This window comes from Amphiprion ocellaris, chromosome 15 (assembly GCF_022539595.1).
Source record: "Amphiprion ocellaris isolate individual 3 ecotype Okinawa chromosome 15, ASM2253959v1, whole genome shotgun sequence".
NCBI lineage: Eukaryota > Metazoa > Chordata > Actinopteri > Pomacentridae > Amphiprion > Amphiprion ocellaris.
Genome location: NC_072780.1, coordinates 2,133,623 through 2,152,423, shown reverse-complemented (window position 1 = coordinate 2,152,423; position 18,801 = coordinate 2,133,623).

Sequence of the window (18,801 nt, the reverse complement as noted above, 5' to 3'; positions counted from 1 at the left end):
ATCTTTGTGTGCAGGAGCTGTGATTGGTGGCAAGGCGGACCCAGCGCTGATTGGCTGTTCACCATTTTAAATCTTGGCGGCCGGCAGTGATGATGAAGAGCCTCTCTGACAGCAGCACCCTTTGTTTTTCCCAGACTCCAACCTTTGGCTTGATACCTGTGTTTTTTTGTTAGTTTAAAATAGTGTGGTTTTTGTTTGTTAGACCTAAATTTCTTTTTGTACTAGTTGTGGTTTTGTTGGATAGGATCTTTCGTTTGCTAAAATGCCTCTTTAGTTTGTATCCAGTTATTTTGTTGCTTGATTGAATAGCCCATGCGGTGGCCTCTTTTATTTGTAAAATATTGTAAATAAATCTTTTTGTAATTTTTCTAAGAACCTGTTCATTTTTGGGGGGGACTGGGAAAATATTCCACCTTTTTTTCAACAAACATTATGCTACGCACCTTCCCCCTAGACGGGTGTGTAACATACTAAACTGAAATTTTTGTCATATTTTGGACGACATACTAAACTATGACATTATTGTCATATTTTGAACGACATACTAAACTATGACATTTTTTCCACATTTTTGTTTGTTCTCTCAGGACCCAGGCATGGCAACAGCAAATTTTGATTTCAGCTGAAAATGTTCGGTATACAATCTTCAGGGGGGGTCCAGGGGGGCGCAGCCGAGAGAGGTTTTCAGTAAAATAGAGGTGATTTAGAATGAAAAACATGCACAGAATTACAGAAGACTAGATTGTAATGAATAAGTTAATTTAATGAAACGTTAACTTACTTTTTCTTCAATGTCTCACTGCATTTAGTCCTACAATTTTTACAGTTCTATAGGTCTTTTAACACTATTTACACTGGAGTTCTACACTGGTCACAAAGTCACTTCTAATTAGGGTTGCCACCTTTCAGAAATGAAAATAAAGGACGCCCACCACGGCTCCTTGGGGCCACAGTTCAGTAAAGTTGGAAAGATATTCACAGATTCGGACTTCCAACATCAATAACTCATAAGATATATGTTGTGAAAACATAAACGATGCCTCTTTTCCATCATTATAAGGTACACAATGTGCTACTTGATAAAACTGGGCTTGTAGCATATTGTGTACCTACAGAGAACAAGACTGAAGTTATTGAATATTTGTGTCTCTCTTTGCTGTTGCAGTGGTTTTGCAGACAGACGTCACACAGCCGGCTACACATAGACATCAATATTATTTCTGCAGCTTGAAAGACAGCTACTGTTGATTAAACTGGGCTTGTAGCACATTGTCTGCCTCACAACGATGGGAAAGAGGCATTGTTTATGTTTTGACAACCTATATCTAATGAGTTATTGATGCTGGGAGTCCGAATCTGTGAATATCTTTCCAACTTTACTGAACTCGGGGCCACTACCACCTAAGGAGTGATATATTTAATTTTGAAAAAAGCATTTAGCCATACTTAAAGCTTTAAGTGCTTTATTAACACGAAACTAAGAGTTTTGTATTGTTTTATGATCACAGGTTCTGCCTGAACAGAAGTGGCATCATTTTAAACAGGGAAATCACACTAATGAAATAAAATGTAATGAGCAACCAGTGAGCAATACTGGATTCTGCAAAAACAACTGAATGCAGAGAACTGGTCAAAGAAATTCTCTACAGACATTTTTTCCCATCTAAATCTTATCTTAACACAGTTAATGTATTAGCTTATTTATGTGTGTATGCATGTATTTACTGATTTATTTAGTGCTGTTAGCATATCAGAGTTCTGAGTGAGTTTTTCTTTAGATAGGCAAAGGCCATTTATTGATCACATATAGGCTATTATATAAATGTTTATTAAAAACTAAAAGGCATTAAAAAAATACTAAACAACTTAGGCATTTATTGAGTCACTAAAATACTGTAGAGTCTATGACCACATCAGCATGATTCTAAGCATGCTCTGATAAATGAACAACCAGATACTGATGTCTCTCACCATATGGACTTCAGGAGATGATTAGATGATGATAAACTGTGACCTACTGGTTGGGTTCTCTCTGTTCTCATGGTTCTTACATGTTGGTCTCCTGATGCTGCCTTACTTCAGTTAATCCATGAGCAACACAGAACACAGTTTGCCTTGTTCTCATTGCCAGGGGTTTCTCTCTTCCCACTCACGTCTGTACATTTGCAAACGTATGAGTTTCGGGTGTAAACATTTTTAAACACGCGGGTGCAGCGTGATCTGCTGGACCTGGCATCGGGTCCTCGCTACGTGGGTCCTACGAAGTTTAAATTGGCTGCCCTTATTATTTCCTGTGTTTTATTTTGTTCCTTATGCAGTTTTGATGGCTGTGTGACAGACGTGTATGAGGCGTTTATGAAAATACGGAACAATTTGCGTCACGTATTGATTAAATACAGGACGCGACAATTAATTGTCAAATAAAGGATGATTCCGTATTTTAAGGGACGCGTGGCAACCCTACTTCTAATGTCGCCTCATGATTCCACCGAAGACGATCCCAATAGCTCAAAATTCCAACACGAACATGCCGCCATGAATTGTAACAAGAATGCATCGAGCAATTTGATTGGTCCAATCGTTGGCAGCTAACCAATTTCGACCAATCGCAAGGCCTTTTACAATGCAGCAGGAGCTAGACTGGTTCTCTTTGTCTGTTACGCTGCGGGAGAAACGCCGAGCGCTTCTCAAAAACCAGGAGAAAGAGTAATAAAAACGTACCTCACCCCCCCTAAATTTTTCTTGACGGATTTGGACGATTCACAGAAATGATCAATTTGAAAATTAAAACGGCGGATTTCCGCGGAACGGCGGAAAATTGCCATGCCTGAGGACCTCACAGGAAGTAAAACACATCATAGAATCTAAAATAAACCCGTTAAATAAAAACAGACAGTTGAAAACTTGCAGCCTTACATTGTTTACTGGAAGACTTTGTTTTATTTGTTTAGGACACCTCGATCTGTGTCAGACAGTATTTATGTGTATGTGTATATATGTACATGTGTGTATATGAACATGTTCTTTGTGTGTGCAGCTTCATTTATTCAGCTTCTAGTCGTTAACTGCTGGTAAAATGATCTCCACCTCCTCACCACTCAGAGCTGAATCCTGATGGAGAGCGTGTGGCCACAGGACGGATGAGGAAATAGATATTAATGTGGGATGTGTTGACTTACTGAACTTCTTATCCTGAGCTTTCAGTTATTGTGAAATAACAAGTGTGTCTGTATTTAATGGAGAAACTGAAGTGGTTTTTTTGGTCTGCATTAAATCTACTCATGTTTATTCTGAACACTGTGCAGGAATAAAAAGAATGAAATCCCTTCAGCACACCTTTCCCCTCTGACACAAACACTGACATTTGAATGAAAGGATGACTCATTCTAGAAATATTTCCAGTAGTTAGACCGAACCCGGCCGCAGCATTCCTTCTCCTTCCCATCCAGCTATCAGCTCTGTTCCTTGATCTGGATCCTTCTCATCCACATTTCACTGAAGTTGGAACGTTTCTGCCTCCGTTCCCATCAGCTGCAGGACGTCATGTCAGGACACATCTTTCCTTCTGAGGTTTTAACACCCCGCAGATCAAATACATTCCGGGAAGTTTTGATTTCTAAACTTTTTATTTGCAGAAGTGTTTTGTTGGAACCTGCACAGGTTTGGAGATTCCCAAGTTGTCAAGGCTGACCTTTGAAACCTTTGGAAAATTCATGCATGATGAAGACATTAACCCTCATGTTTTCCTGCGGGTCAAAACTGACCCGTTTTAAAGTTTGAAAATGTGGAGAAAAATATATGTTTTGACAGTGAAACTTCTGATGTCCACATTTTCAACATTTTTGGGAAATCTGTGAACATTTTTTGGTGGAAAAAAATGTGAAAAATGTTTCTTAAGAACATTCACAAAAAAATCTACCTATTTTGGTTCATTTTTTGGTGAATCTTCTTAAAGAAAATATTAGAAATTTTACTGATATATATATATATATATATATATATATATATATATATATATATATATATATATATATATATATATATATATATATATATATATATATACATATATGAAGGTAAGTGACATCCCATTCCTAATCCATACAGTTCAATGTGACGTCGGTCCACCCTTTGCAGCTAGAACAGCTTCAACTCTTCTGGGAAGGCTGTCCACAAGGTTTAGGAGTGTGTTTATGGGAATTTTTGACCATTCTTCCAGAAGCACATTTGTGAGGTCACACACTGATGTTGGACCAGAAGGTCTGGCTCTCAGTCTCCGCTCTAATTCATCCCAAAGGTGTTCTATGGGGTTGAGGTCAGGACTCTGTGCAGGCCAGTCAAGTTCATCCACACCAGACTCTGTCTTCCATGTCTTTATGGACCTTGCTTTGTGCACTGGTGCACAGTCATGTTGGAAGAGGAAGGACCAGCTCCAAACTGTTCCCACAAAGTTGGGAGCATGGAATTGTCCAAAATGTCTTGGTATGCTGAAGCATTCAGAGTTCCTTTCACTGGAACTAAGGGGCCAAGCCCAGCTCCTGAAAAACAAGCCCATACCATAATCCCCCCTCCACCAAACTTTACACTTGGCACAATGCAGTCCCACAAGTATGGTTCTCCTGACAACCACCAAACCCAGACTGGTCCATCAGATTGCCAGATGGAGAAGCTCGATTGGTCACTCCAGAGAAGGTGTCTCCACTGCTCTAGAGTCCAGTGGTGGCTGCTTTACACCACTGCATCCCACGCTTTGCATTGCACTTGGTGATGTATGGCTTGGATGTAGCTGCTCAGCCATGGAAACCCATTCCATGAAGCTCTCTGCTGAAGCACTGTTCTGGAGCTAATCTGAAGGCCACATGAAGTTTGAAGGTCTGTAGGGATTGACTCTGCAGAAAGTTGGCCACCTCTTGGCACTATGCGCCTCAGCATCCGTCAGTTTACGTGTCCTACCACTTGGTGGCAGAGTTGCTGTCGTTCCCACACACTTCCACTTTCTTATAATACAGCTGACAGTTGACTGTGGAATATTTAGGAGCCAGGAAATGTTACGACTGGATTTGTTGCACAGGTGGCATCCTATCACAGTTCCACGCTGGAATTCACTGAGCTCCTGAGAGCGACACATTCTTTCACAAATGTTTGTAAAAGCAGTCTGCAGCCTAGGTGCTGGATTTTATACACCTGTGGCCATGGAAGTGATTGGAACACCTGATTCTGATTATTTGGATGGGTGAGCCAATACTTTTGGCAACATAGTGTATATACATACATACATACATACACACATCCTTCTGGACTAGTACATTCATATATATGGATTCTGAGGCTCATGTTGTTTCTTGACCCACTTCCTCTAGAGATCCAGTTCACAGACAGACATGACATCTTTATGAAACATTTTCCAGTTAGATCAGCCCACACATGTACACATAAATATACATTTCATATCAAAGCCACTCTCATCAGTCTGTCAAGTAAATATAAAGCTACAGTCACTCTGATACATACAGACAAACAAAGAAACACTCCCAGAGCATTAGCTAGTCACCATTAAGTTATAACCACTTAAAGGAACAGTTCAAGCTTTCTTAGAGATGTGTTTATTCTTCCAGGAAATAAGACGAGGAGATCAATATCATTCTCACTGCTCTGTCCATTAAATATAAAGCTCCAGCCAGCCTTAAGTTTCTGCTGACTGCAAAGCCAAAGAAACAAAATCACAGCTGTTTGCAGTGACAGTGAACTGCTCAGCGTGGTTCTTTGGTTTAAGAAAGCTTCAAAAGCAAAGGAAATAAGTTCTCCCACAATGTAACCGTGAAAGAAAGAAAGGAGGTATTGTGGTTTCACTGTGACTTAGCAGCCTGCCTTTCCACTCTGCAACGCCATTATTATGCTACCCTGTAATCACCAGGTACAGTAGAACCTGCCTGTGCAGGCCCACAGGCTGCTCATCAACACACACACATCTGCTGCTGTAAAGGCATCACACTTATTAGTTTACACTGAGAGTACATGGGTTTATATTAGCCTCAATGCTGACGTGACCCATTTTTACACCAACAGTCCACAGCTAACAGCTAAAGGAGGCTCTCTGCTTCTACAGAAAATAAAAAACCTCATCAACCAGCTTCATTCAAACTGTCTGAGGTAATAAACTTCTTCACCACAAGAGGGCGGTAAAGATACTAAAACGCTGGTTCAAAATTAAACATTAAAGGTTCCAGATTGAGCCGTTTCTGACCACGTTTCCAAAATGTTTCTTCTAATTTTTTTAGCTCTAAGTGCCACAAAGATTTTTCATTTCACCATGACTGTGTAGATCCTGTTCTAAATGGACTGTTTCACTGTTGGCCACGCCCCTTTCAGGAAGAAGACTCTATGTGTCTGTGATTGGCAGCCCAAAGTAAAACAGCTGATTGTACAGCAGCCAGCGTAGATATGAAAAAGTATGTGAGACTTTCCATCACTTCCAATTCTTCACTTAAATGGAATAACCAGTTCTAATCACTGTGTCATGCTTTTCTGTTGTTTGGCAACAGAAACTGAAAAAATATGCAAATGAGAAAGAGCTTCATTGGACATTTGGCTGTATTAATATGAAATAAATGTGAACACAGAGTCCAGGAAAGAAGCAAACTGATGTAAACAGCTGAGTTTTGGTTCCACAAAACAACATAAAAAAACCTCTCTATATATTGTCACAGCTTTTATTTTACAACGCCAAGACATACATATTAGACAAAAAACGGAATTTTGCCTCATGGGACCTTTAAAACGTGCTGCTAAAAAACAAAATAGACACCTTGCCTTTTATTTATGTTTTATTTGTACTTTTTTAAAAACCTGGTACAACGTGAGACAACAAACGCTCAGAGAAATGAACACAACAACCTCAATAAGAACAGAAAAAAGTAGGAAATGAGTTTCCAAGCTGAGATGGAAACTCCAGAACAGCTGATCAATCAAATCAAACTATAAATATAAATACTTCCCAGTGTGGAATCTGACATTTATGGACCTCTGACTCTAATAGTAAAGAATTAGAAAAGTCTTGGGGTTTTCCAGCATCATTTTAAGACAGTTTGTACCTTATTTCAACAATATTATGTCATTCAAAGAAGACTGTCCTAAAGACTTGTGTTATTTGAGGTAAAGGACATCCTGGTTAAAGAATAACTCCAAGTACTGCTGGAAGACAGAGGAGTGCTCAGCAGAGCAGCTCTATAGATAGAGGATGTGTTCCAGAAACGACAACCTTAGACCGAGATACCATAAAACCTAAAGGACTCCAGGAAATAAAACACTAAAACAGTAAAACAGTAACATGGCACAGACAAAAGCAACGATCTAAACGCATGATGGTTTGAAAGCCAAGAAATAAAAGTAGGTTTTCAGACAGATTTTAAAAAATGACCAGAGGTCCTGATGTGAAGGATGAGGCTGGTCCACATTTCTGGAGTCACTATAGCAACGGATTCAACCAATATGTGGCCTGACAACCACATGAATGAGTAAAGATGGTTAGAAGAGTCATGAAGAACATCAACATACTGAAGCTTTGAAGTTTTACAGCAACATTGCATCATACCTGAAACCAGTTCTGCCAAGTAGAGCGGGTATAAGTTCAGGTGATAGCTGGGTCATGTTCTGTAGCTACTAACAGCAGATTAGAGCTAAGCTGTGCTGGTTTAGAAATCAGTCTATGCTCTGTAGTAACTGCATGTCTGATTTGTGATGAGGAAGTTTATCCTAACTGAGTATTTAAAAAACTGCAGGGACAATGGATGAAAATTAGCTTGTAGGGCTAACAGCTAGCTTGTTTGTAGTCATTTTTCTGTTCATCAGTGAGCACTGTTCTTTTTAAATAAGTAAAGAAATGTAATTAAATGTAAACAATGCATCTTTGGTGGAGATTTGAAATTAAATCCCTACAAAAAACTCCATCCTGAGGCTGGAAGAATGAGTTACATTTAATATGAAAAGTAAAGTGTGTGTGTGTGTGTGTGTGTGTGTGTGTGTGTGTGTGTGTGTGTGTGTGTGTGTGTGTGTGTGTGTGTGTGTGTGTGTGTGTGTGTGTGTGTGTGTGTCTAGGTTTATGTCTAACTGGATGAAATTTTCAGGGAAGGTCAGAAATGACACAAGGACCACCTGATTAGATTTTGGCAGTGATGCAGCTTATAGTCTGGATCCACGGATTTGTTAAAGATTTCTGTATCATTGCCAGATAGCGGCACAGCATCACTGTAACCATGACAACAAGTGAACACTACATCAGCTGCCTGCTGACGATCACATGATTGTCATCCTACTACAAATCCACCGCTGAGGACTTATCAGGACTTATCCGTCAGAAATGATACAAGGAACAGCTGATTAAATTGTGGGGGTGTTTCTGCGTCCCATTAATTCCCGCCACCCGCTATGTATTTAGGGCACCTGATTCAGTATCCGTACATAACGTACACATGCAGAACACATGCCTGTGTTCAGTGTAAAGTCATTAGTTTGTGGGTACATCTATATTAAATGGACACATTCCATGTTGCCGTGATTTCTGCCATGACTTCAAGATTTTATCCATCGGAAATGAAAGAATGACTAAGCAGCCTTGGAGGAGGACTGTCCTCTCTGACTGCTTTTCTTGTTACTACTGCAGCACTGAGTCATAATAACTTTATCCAAACCAAGTTTACAAATGCACAGAGCCCTTTACAACCACTGCTGCTTTCAGTTCAAGTCTGCTTATTTTTTTTTAGAATTGTTTAGTTTTTTTTATATATTGGGTAAATTTTGGTTCAGGAGGAACAGAAAAGTCTGACTGTCTAACTGGTTTTCTGCACAAACTTCTTCAATTAAAAACAAAGCCTGATTGTCTCTGACACTAATTAGCTGTTTATCACTTTAATAAATGGTAACGGAAAAACGTTTAATGACGATGGTCACCTTTTCTCAAGTGAGATGGAAACACCTTTTTCAAATTATTTCCAACATTAACTTACATGACTGATCAGCTTTTTTCTCTTCTTTAAACGTCTTTGTCTCCAGAGAACATGAAACATGACTGAGACCAGCTGAGAGGACAGAATAGTTTCAACTTTCCTGATTCAAAACACTTCCTGGAGGCTTCTCTTTGGCTTTGTTTCTTCTTCTTTGAGGTTTTTCCACTGGTTGGCAGGTGACTCAGCTTCTTCTACTCTCTTTATTGCAGCCACGTAGCCTGTAGCGCCCCCTTCTGATGACACTAGACAGCCTAGTTTATGCACCCTAAAGCAACAGGAAGTAACTCACTTTTTTTGCAATGTTTCAAAAGTTTGCTTCAGATTCACCCAATGATGATAAAGAAAAACGGCAGCGGTATAAATGATGATTCCTATTAAAGCAGTGACCTCACAGAGCAGTTATAGAGAAATGAAAGGTAAGATGAAGAGGTGGTGTTCCTGTCCATCCTCCCCCTCTCACCGCCTGCATGGATCTTTGTAACACATTCCTGAGTAAATGCTGCAGGCGTGTTCAGTCCTGTCGGCTGCTTCAACACACACAAACACAAACGGAGTGTGTGCTCGGTAGTAGAGAGGGGACATCCCTCCGTCTCTTCAGATTGATGCCAGAAGGTTTTGAACTTAAATGACTTCTGAATATTTAAAGTCGACGACGTGCACTTTTAATGTTTAGGTCGGATTCTGAGACTTTTACTTACTTTGAAGAAAAAAATCTGGAGTTCAAACATGCATGACGAAGGTTGAGGACACACAACTACAGAAAAGACAAAAATGAATAAAACGGCGACTTTATAAACTATAGATATTTTCTTACATTATTTGTTTCCATACTTGTCTCCTGTCTACTTTATGCAAACACTGCCTGCAGTTCAGCCAAAATATGCCTGAATGTTTGTGCATAACTGTTGGTAGCTGCTGGTTCCATGGTAATGCCAAGGAGCGCCGCATTTTTAGTTTTAAATCGGTTCAGTTTAGTCAAATTTTTAAAGGAGACACTTAGAACAAAGAGATTTTCATGAAATATCCCAATTTAAAGCTCAGCTTTGGTTGAGTTTTCCAGTGGATGATCCACTCAAGGATTCAATTCAATTCAATTCTTTTCTATTTATATAGCACCAATTACAGTCAAATTGTCTCAAGACGCTTTACAGAACCCATATGCCTGAACCCCCAGAGCAGCCCTAAGGAGACAGTGGCAGGAAAACACCCTTTTAACAGGGAAAAAAACCTCGAGCAGAACCCGGCTCTTTATGTGGAGGGACCCATCTGCTGCTGGCCGGACGGGTTGAGAAGGACAGAAGAGGTAGAGAGGTAGAGATAGAGGGATGGAGGTAGAGGGGTAGAGGTGGAGGGACAGAGATAGAGGGGAAGAGGTAGAGAGGTAGAGGGTTAGAGGTGGAGGAATAGAGGTAGAAGGATAGAGGTGGATGGGTAGAGGTGGAGGTAGTTGGGTAGAAGTGGAGGTAGAGGGGTAGAAGTAGAGGCAGAGGGGTAGAGGTGGAGGTAGAGGGGTAGAGGTAGAGGTGGAGGGGTAGAGGTAGAGGTGGAGGTAGAGGGTTAGAGGTGGAGGTAGAGGTAGAGGGGTAGAGGTAGAGGGTTAGAGGTAGAGGTAGAAGGGTAGAGGTAGAGGTGGAGGTAGAGGGTTAGAGGTGGAGGTAGAGGGGTAGAGGTGGAAGTAGAGGGTTAGAGGTGGAGGTAGAGGGATAGAGGTAAAGGTAGAGGGATAGAGGTAGAGGGATAGAGGTAGAGATAGAGGGATAGAGGTAGAGGGGTAGAGGTAGAGGGATAGAGGTAGAGGGTTAGAGGTAGAGGTAGAGGTAGAGGGATAGAGGTAGAGGTAGAAGGTTAGAGGTAGAGGGTTAGAGATAGAGGTAGAGGGATAGATGTCGAGATAGAGGGATTGAGGTAGAGGGTTAGAGGTAGAGGTAGAGGGATAGAGGTAGAGGTAGAGGGGTAGAGGTAGAGGGGTAGAGGTAGAGGTAGAGGGATAGAGGTAGAGTTAGAGGGATAGAGGTAGAGGGATAGAGATAGAGAGGAAGAGGTAGAGGTGGGAGGATAGAGGTAGAGGGTTAGAGGTAGAGGGATAGAGGTAGAGGTAGAGGGATAGAGGTAGAGGGATAGAGATAGAGAGGAAGAGGTAGAGGTGGGAGGATAGAGGTAGAGGGTTAGAGGTAGAGGGATAGAGGTAGAGGGATAGAGGTAGAGGTAGAGGGATTGAGATAGAGAGGTAGGGAGGGACACAAGGACCATGAAACACACAGTATAATACATGCATGATAAGACAGATGATACATGCAAAGTACAACTCACATGGAAACTGATTATAGTTTACTGCTATGGTGTACAGCTCTGGCATTAAATGTACTACATATATAGCTGGTGGTAAATTCAAAAATATGTAGATGAGCAAATCAAGTATATTGAGGGTGATGCAGAGTAGATTGATGGAAATGGGCAGCTGGAAGCAGTGGGCTGGAGGAAGGTCAGCAGCAGCAGCATCCCACAGATGGAGATTAGGCCAGTTGGTGGGAGAACCACCACAGATCTGAAGCATCCAGCTCTGGGATCAGGGACACTCAGAGAAAGGACACAGGGAGAAACAGAGTGAGTGTAATGCAATAATGGTATATATATTAAATATAATGGTAGATAGAGAAGGGCTCAGTGCATCCAGAGAGGTCCTCCAGCAGCCTAGGCCTGTAGCAGCAGAACTAGGGGCAGAACTAAGGGACGTCCAAGAGGAAGACTCCAGCTGACCCCCTCAGGGTCCCCCAGTCAGTCCTAACTATAAGATTTGTCAAAAAGGAAGGTTTTAAGCCTGGTCTTAAAAATAGAGAGGGTGTCCGCCTCCTGAACCCAAAAGGACTGTCGGTAAGTAGAAAATCATCCTGTTTTCTCAGTTTCTACCTCTAATAAATGGATTTATTTGGGGTATTTCAAACTTACTGGTAGATTTCTGGGGTTCAGAGGATTAAAATCTGATGCAAACAGCACAAACAGGCTTTTTAATCTATCATTTTATTCTTATTACATCAGAAAAAGGGAAATGTATCACAAAATATGTGAAACCTTGTTATTGTGCAAAATATTCCCTTTAAGTAGATGCAGTATTATTGAAAATACTTTAGCAGAAGGGTGATAATCACACAGTATGACCACTAGAGGGCTCTACTGAACGTTAAATAAACACAAAAACATGGGTAGCTAGTTCAGAAAAGCACATATGTTCCAAATTTGTCATTTTCAGACAGAAATACAGGCAGAAGTGGGTGTGGCTTTTATCAGGAGATGAAAATGTGGAAATGATGCATATAATTTTACAGTTCCAAGGTTGCATTTTTGTCTATTATAGCGCCCCCTGCGGTTGACTTCAGCCTTTGTTTTCCAGCACAGTATCTTCAGGGCCTGTTGGCGTCCATTACTTACTGTTTATCCATTAGACCGCATTGATGAGGACAGCTGTGTCTTTCCTTTGGTGCATATATGAAGTTTATCTTTGCAATAACGCCTCTAGATGCTGACAACCCTGAATGGTTCTTTTTGATGGTTCTCGACTGCTGTTTTTTTTTTTTAAATGTATTTTATAGAAACCAGACAGAAATTTTAATGTATTTACTGCACACAGTCAGAGCAAATTTTAGACAGAAACTGATTTAGGTTTGGTTCAGTTTCAGAGCAGATTAGCAGCGACAGAAGGAGAACGTGTTTGTGTGTCATCAGCCAGTATTTGCCCTTGTGGTGGTATAAACAGACGCTGCTTTGTGTGTGTGTGTGTGTGTGTGTGTGTGTGTGTGTGTGTGTGTGTGTGTGAGAGGGTGTGTGTGTGTGTGTGTGTGTGTGTGTGTGTGTGTGTGTGTGTGTGTGTGTGTGTGTGTACAGAAACCACACTCATCACTCAGTGACTCAGAATAAAGTCATTTTAACAGGAAACGAAGCCAAACCTCAAACATACAGCTGATCCGATCACAGCGTCCTGTAGCAGAGGTTTACACACAATATCGGCAACTTTTATTTTGTCACCGTAGTTCTGTGGAAGAAGAAGAAGATGAGTTTAACTGATGCAAGCCAACATTTCAACATGACTGTGTCCTCATTAGATCTGTGATTCTTCCAAAACTTCTCAACTCTTGTCTTTCATCATCTGAGAAAAGTTTCACAGTTTATAGACATCTGACATGTTGCAGTGATAGTTTGGCAAAATACAGGAAAACTGAGCTTAAACTGTGGCAGCAGCACCGTATTTCAATGTTTTCTTGAACTAAACAAGTTGTCTTTCTGCTATGCACAACTGAAGCTTTAATCCAGGAGAGTCAAACTCATCCTTGTCCAGGTTCCACATTCATTCATTCATTCATCCACAGTCTGATCTCCAGAGGTGGCCAGCATCATGAGCAGATGTTTTAGGCAAAAAATAACTTTTGTCAAAATATGACTTCGGCCATTATTTTTGGAAGGTGACGAATACAAAAACATGTGAAAGAGTGTAAATTAAAGTCAAGAGAAAAGTTTTTAAAAATCTAATTATTTAAACACTTTATCAGGTACATCTGGAACACATCAGATCACTGTGATCAAAAAAAGGGAATTATTCTACTTTATGTTTGATGGACTGAATGACTACAGCTGATTCATATCTACACATTTATATCCATCATAAAAAACAAACAAGAAGCTTTTGTGATGAATTGAACTGAGATAAAGACAGTTTAAGGTCGCTGCTTCTCTTTGCTTGGAATCAGTTGATTCAACTGTCTGAATAATAAAGAAGAAGAATGAATTTAAAGCAGATTCACAGGATTTGGATTCAGACACGTCCAGATGTTCATGTTAGGATTTATTCACATTGAGCCCATGTGGTTACAGACACCGATCATGTGACTTTTCTTGGTTAAATAAAGGTAAAATAACAAACATTTTGTGTTGATTTTGCATCTATTTTAGGTAATCATGTGTCATTCTGTGATAGTTTGGTGTCTATTTCATGTCATTTTGTCTAATTTTAGTCATTTTGTGCACGTTGTTACAGCGTTTTACCGCCTCTGAAGCCCTCAGGGTTTCTGCAGAAATCAGCCAGTCAAATTTAATGCTTTTTAATGTCATTTTAATGCAAGTCTGTAAAAATTTTAATGTCACAACCGTGAACTCAACAAATTACACAGGTTTGTTTTTTTTGGAAAAGATGATTTTTATATGAAAACTGTCCCCTCATTTCACTATTTCTGAATCCAGAAACCACCCCTGACCACCAACAGACTGCAGTTCTTCTCTGAATTCCACATTTTCTAGCTATTTTTACTGTACCCGACCAGCTGGAACAATTATCACAATGCTTTGGCATGTTTACACAGATGCACATATCTGACCAATCGCAGTCTATAATTACATATTAATATATTATTATTAGCAAATATTTTTCTTGAAAACTGCAGAAAGAATTTTCAATGCCACTGAGAATCAAATTGAATGATTTTTACTGCCATTTAAGGCCTTAGGTTTCATAAAATCAAGTTAATGACTATTAATGCTTTTTAATGCCCTGCAGAAACCCTGGCCCTGTAACGTATCAAACGGTAATATTTGAGATCCAGACTCTGAATCTGAACTTTTCTCATCATCCTTTGCTGTAACTTTCCCCTGACCGCCACCAGAGAGCTGTTTTTAACGCACAGTTCAACCCTCAGGAGCCACAATTTCCATGTATGTAAATTCACTGTTTCCCTGACATTTACCACTGACTGAGTCTGGATGTGACGTCTGAATGCCTCCCTCCACCTCTGCTCATAAACGTGGAGATTCATTGATCAGTGAAGCTCATCTGGATCATGTGAGGAGCTTTAAAGCTGCTACCTGCCGTTTGATTGGTGCAATCACGAGTCATGTGACTGAAAGGACTCTGAACTCTTCTGCCACTAGTTTCCATTCTATCAGCACATTGCATGGACACAAAATGTTTCCAATCCATATAATACACATTTATATTTAAACGCTTAGCATGTTGCTCCATTTCTGCCCTGACATTAAGACTAAACAGGTTTAAAACAAATCTACATAGAGTCAGTCTGTACAGGTACCCACAGGTGTTCACATGCTATATAGGTCACCTGACTGGGAATATTTACATTTTTACAACCTCCACAAACCTGTTTTTTCCAGCTAGGCTGCACATTAGAAAGATGTTTCACCGCTGAATGCAAACCCCAACAGCCTGCTCCTCTGGTTTTTAGCCATGATGCATTTATTACTGTTGATCCAGTATAGTTTAGTTTTTTCCTCTCTATTTTGTGTGAACACTGCCTGCAGTTCAGCCGAGAAGTCTGAATGTTTTTCTCGTGTGACTGCCAAGTTAAACATGCAATACATACTATACAATGGTTTAAAATGGTTTATTTTTGGAGATTTAAAAAAAAAAGAGATACACGGAATAAAGAGATTCTGAAGAAATACTGTGATTTGAAGCAGATTTTTTCCTGATGAAGCTGCATGTTACAGATGATATGTTCAAGGACCATTGGAAAATTGAAAATGCAGAGATTTTTTGCAATTTTTGGCTGATAAAATTGTATTATTTGGCTGTTTTTTTTCCAAAAAAGAAAACCTGCTGACTGTGGGTTTTAGGTGTATTTACATTTTTACAACCTTTACAGACTCTCTCAGTGTTTTTGTCACAACTAGGTCAGGAACTGATTCTCAGTAGAGCTGAGCCATGTAGAATTTTATTCTATTTTATTTATTTTTACACAATCTGGTGCAAATGGTTTGTTTTTCAATAATTTTTAAAATGCAACATGTAGAATAAAGACATTCTTGATGAAATATTGCAATTTTAAGCAGATTTTTCCCAGTGAATCTGATGATACGTTCAAGGACCGTCGGAAAGATAAACTTGTACAGATCTTTTCTGTTGTTACAGATTTGAGTTGGTAAATGGTGTGATTTTGGTTGTAATTAAAAAAATAAAACCTGAATGTGGATTTTGGAATTCAGAGAACTTGTCTAGGAATATTTGCAGTTTTATAAATTCTGCTTTTTCTCCACACAGCCTGCAGTTCACCTGAAAACGTTCTAGAATTTTTGGCAACCACTGGTCACTCATGGATTTTTTTTATTTTATTGACTATTGGAAAGTTGAAACGCCAATGATTTTAATTTTATTTTCAAATTTTTACAGTTTCTTGTTTCTAAATTGCATCAATTTAGTTTTTAAGAAAAAAAAAAGGAAAAAAGAAAACATGAAACCTGACAGCAGGCTTTGGGGCTCTGAGGAATAAAAAACTCCTGTAGTTCAAACCCTGAGCTCAAAGAGAAACAGGAGGACTGTGTGTGTGTGTGTGTGTGTGTGTGTGTGTGTGTGTGTGTGTGTGTGTGTGTGTGTGTGTGTGTGTGTGTGTGTGTGTGTGTGTGTGTGTGTGTGTGTGTTCTCTCAGGTGTGGCAGGTGAGGACAGACTGAACCCTCCTCCTAAAGCTTTAAGCTGTAGATCACATCCAGACACACCTGCCAAAGCCACGTCTCTGATTGGACGGTTTGAACAAACGCAGCCTCTGATTGGTCGTTTCCTGAGTTTGAACCATTCAAACAGAGGCCTGAGGGTAAGAACTTAAATAAAAACACAACAAACAGGACTTTTAGGAAAATACTTCCACAACTTATATGGCTTTTACTTTGCTGTGAGAATGATTTCAGCGAGGGGACATTCATCTTTTTTTTTTTTTTTTTTTTTTTTTTTTTGGTTTTGTACAGGAATTGAATTAAGGCGAGACAGTTTCTGTAAACATAAAACAAAACATCTGTGAAAACAATAATCATAACGAGAAATAAAACCCCTTATATAATCCAAACAAACAAACAAAATGTCACAAATTGTTTACAGCATAGAACGGTACTATTTACAGGCTGCTCGCGTTGTTCTCGAACACATCATACCTACATGTTGGTTTTAATACATTCTGTGCTGTGTGTTATCCCAAACCGGAGACTTTAACATGTTTGAAAGACTTTTTTGGGGGCGTTTTGTGGAAGAAAACGCACAAAACAGCAAAAAAAAAAGTCACTGAGCTTTTGAATGTGTGACTTGCAGACCAGCTATGATCTTCAGCTCCAGTTACTCAGGTGTTCTTTCCTTTTTTAAAAATAAAATAAATACTTTTCCCACTGGAGATCAGTACATGATGAAGTCTGAGATCACACAGGAATCACACGAAGCACAGGAAGGAATCATGTGAGATCGGACGATGAAATACTCGAGAAACAAAAAGCGTGATCCGGCTGAAAAAGCTCAACTTCAAATAAGACAAAAAGCCGTTTGCTTGCTTTTTTTTCCCAGATGAAAGTTAGGTGCTCTGATGAACTGAAGAAGCTTTAATTTAATCCAATCCAATTGTGGCTAAAATTAAAAAAACAAAAACAAAAAACAAAAACTAAAACATCCGAGCAGCTCCGCCCCGAAGCAAGCTTTCCCTCCAAAACTCAAAGAATGTCACCACCTTCCCGCCCTTTTTCTCCTTCTTTGCTTTTCCACCTTCACCTCTCCAGCTCGTTCCTGCGTGCTGCATCTTGCCGCCTTCAACTTTTCCCTCCTCTGTCAGCTCTCACACATCTCTACTGAGGATTTAAACAAACAGCGCCAAGCATGATGGGAAATAAAGGCGGGGAGGATAAAGACGAAGCGAAAACAGCTGGAAGGAAGCCAGCAAAGATTATAGAAGGACACCAGGGCTGAGAAACTGAGTGTTACTTGGTGTAGTGGTGTTTAAGTCATGGACTGCAGCTTTTATGTATTAAAGGTTAGAAAGTGAACATCCGATGAAACATTCGTGTTTACATCCTCATTGTGTCTGTATTTTGTTGATGGATGACTTTCACTGGATTAATCTCCTGTATCGCTGCATGACCAGCCGACTCAATCAATCAACACCTCGAACACGCTCTTATTTACTGGCTCTCCTCCGGATTATGTGAACTGGAAATATCCAACCTCCTTGCTGGGTTTCAAAGCAAACACTTGCAATTATACGATTAGAGATGATTCCAGAGCTGAACCTTTCAATGGAAAATAAAGCGGTGAGAGCTTTCTGGTGGAGGAACCTTTGAAAACCCAGCGAGCTGAGTTTTCAAAGGTTCCTCCACCAGAATCATTGGTTCTGGATCATCTACTAGAACCAATGGGTTCTTCGGTGTGTTTTCAAAGGTTCATCCACATAGCAAAAGCTGATTTCTGGCTTTATTTTTCTATTGCGGGTTGTAAACTCATTCAGAAACAGCAAAAAAACCCCACTTTAAAACACCAAAAACAACATTAATTAACACACTGGCTTCATGTTTAGGTCTGCTGTTTTAAACGAGATCTTCAGGAGTCTTAGTCTTTTTGAATTTACTTGTAATTTACCAACTCATTCCTCTAAAGAGCTTCTGATTTACACCTGGTCACCACTAGATGAAAATCAACCCAATAATCTGACTCCTAAAATAACAAAAACACAACATTTATTCACTCCAACCAGCAAAAACCTGCATGTTTAACACAACAGTCCTCCAATAAATCCTCCTGTATGAAGGTTTCAGCTGTTTTATAGAGAATTTAGTTACACTGACTGGTGTTTCTGGTATTTAAGCTTGCCTCATTGATATGAAGTTGATGGATGAAATAACAGAAACACCCGTCAGTGTGTTCAACAGAACCACAAACGATCGATGCAATCAGTGTATAATTAATCCTCTAAAAACCAGCTGATGGCTCTGACTGGAACTTTCATGACGGACCATTTATTGCCAGATGGTTGCGTTAGAACACGTTAGCTTTA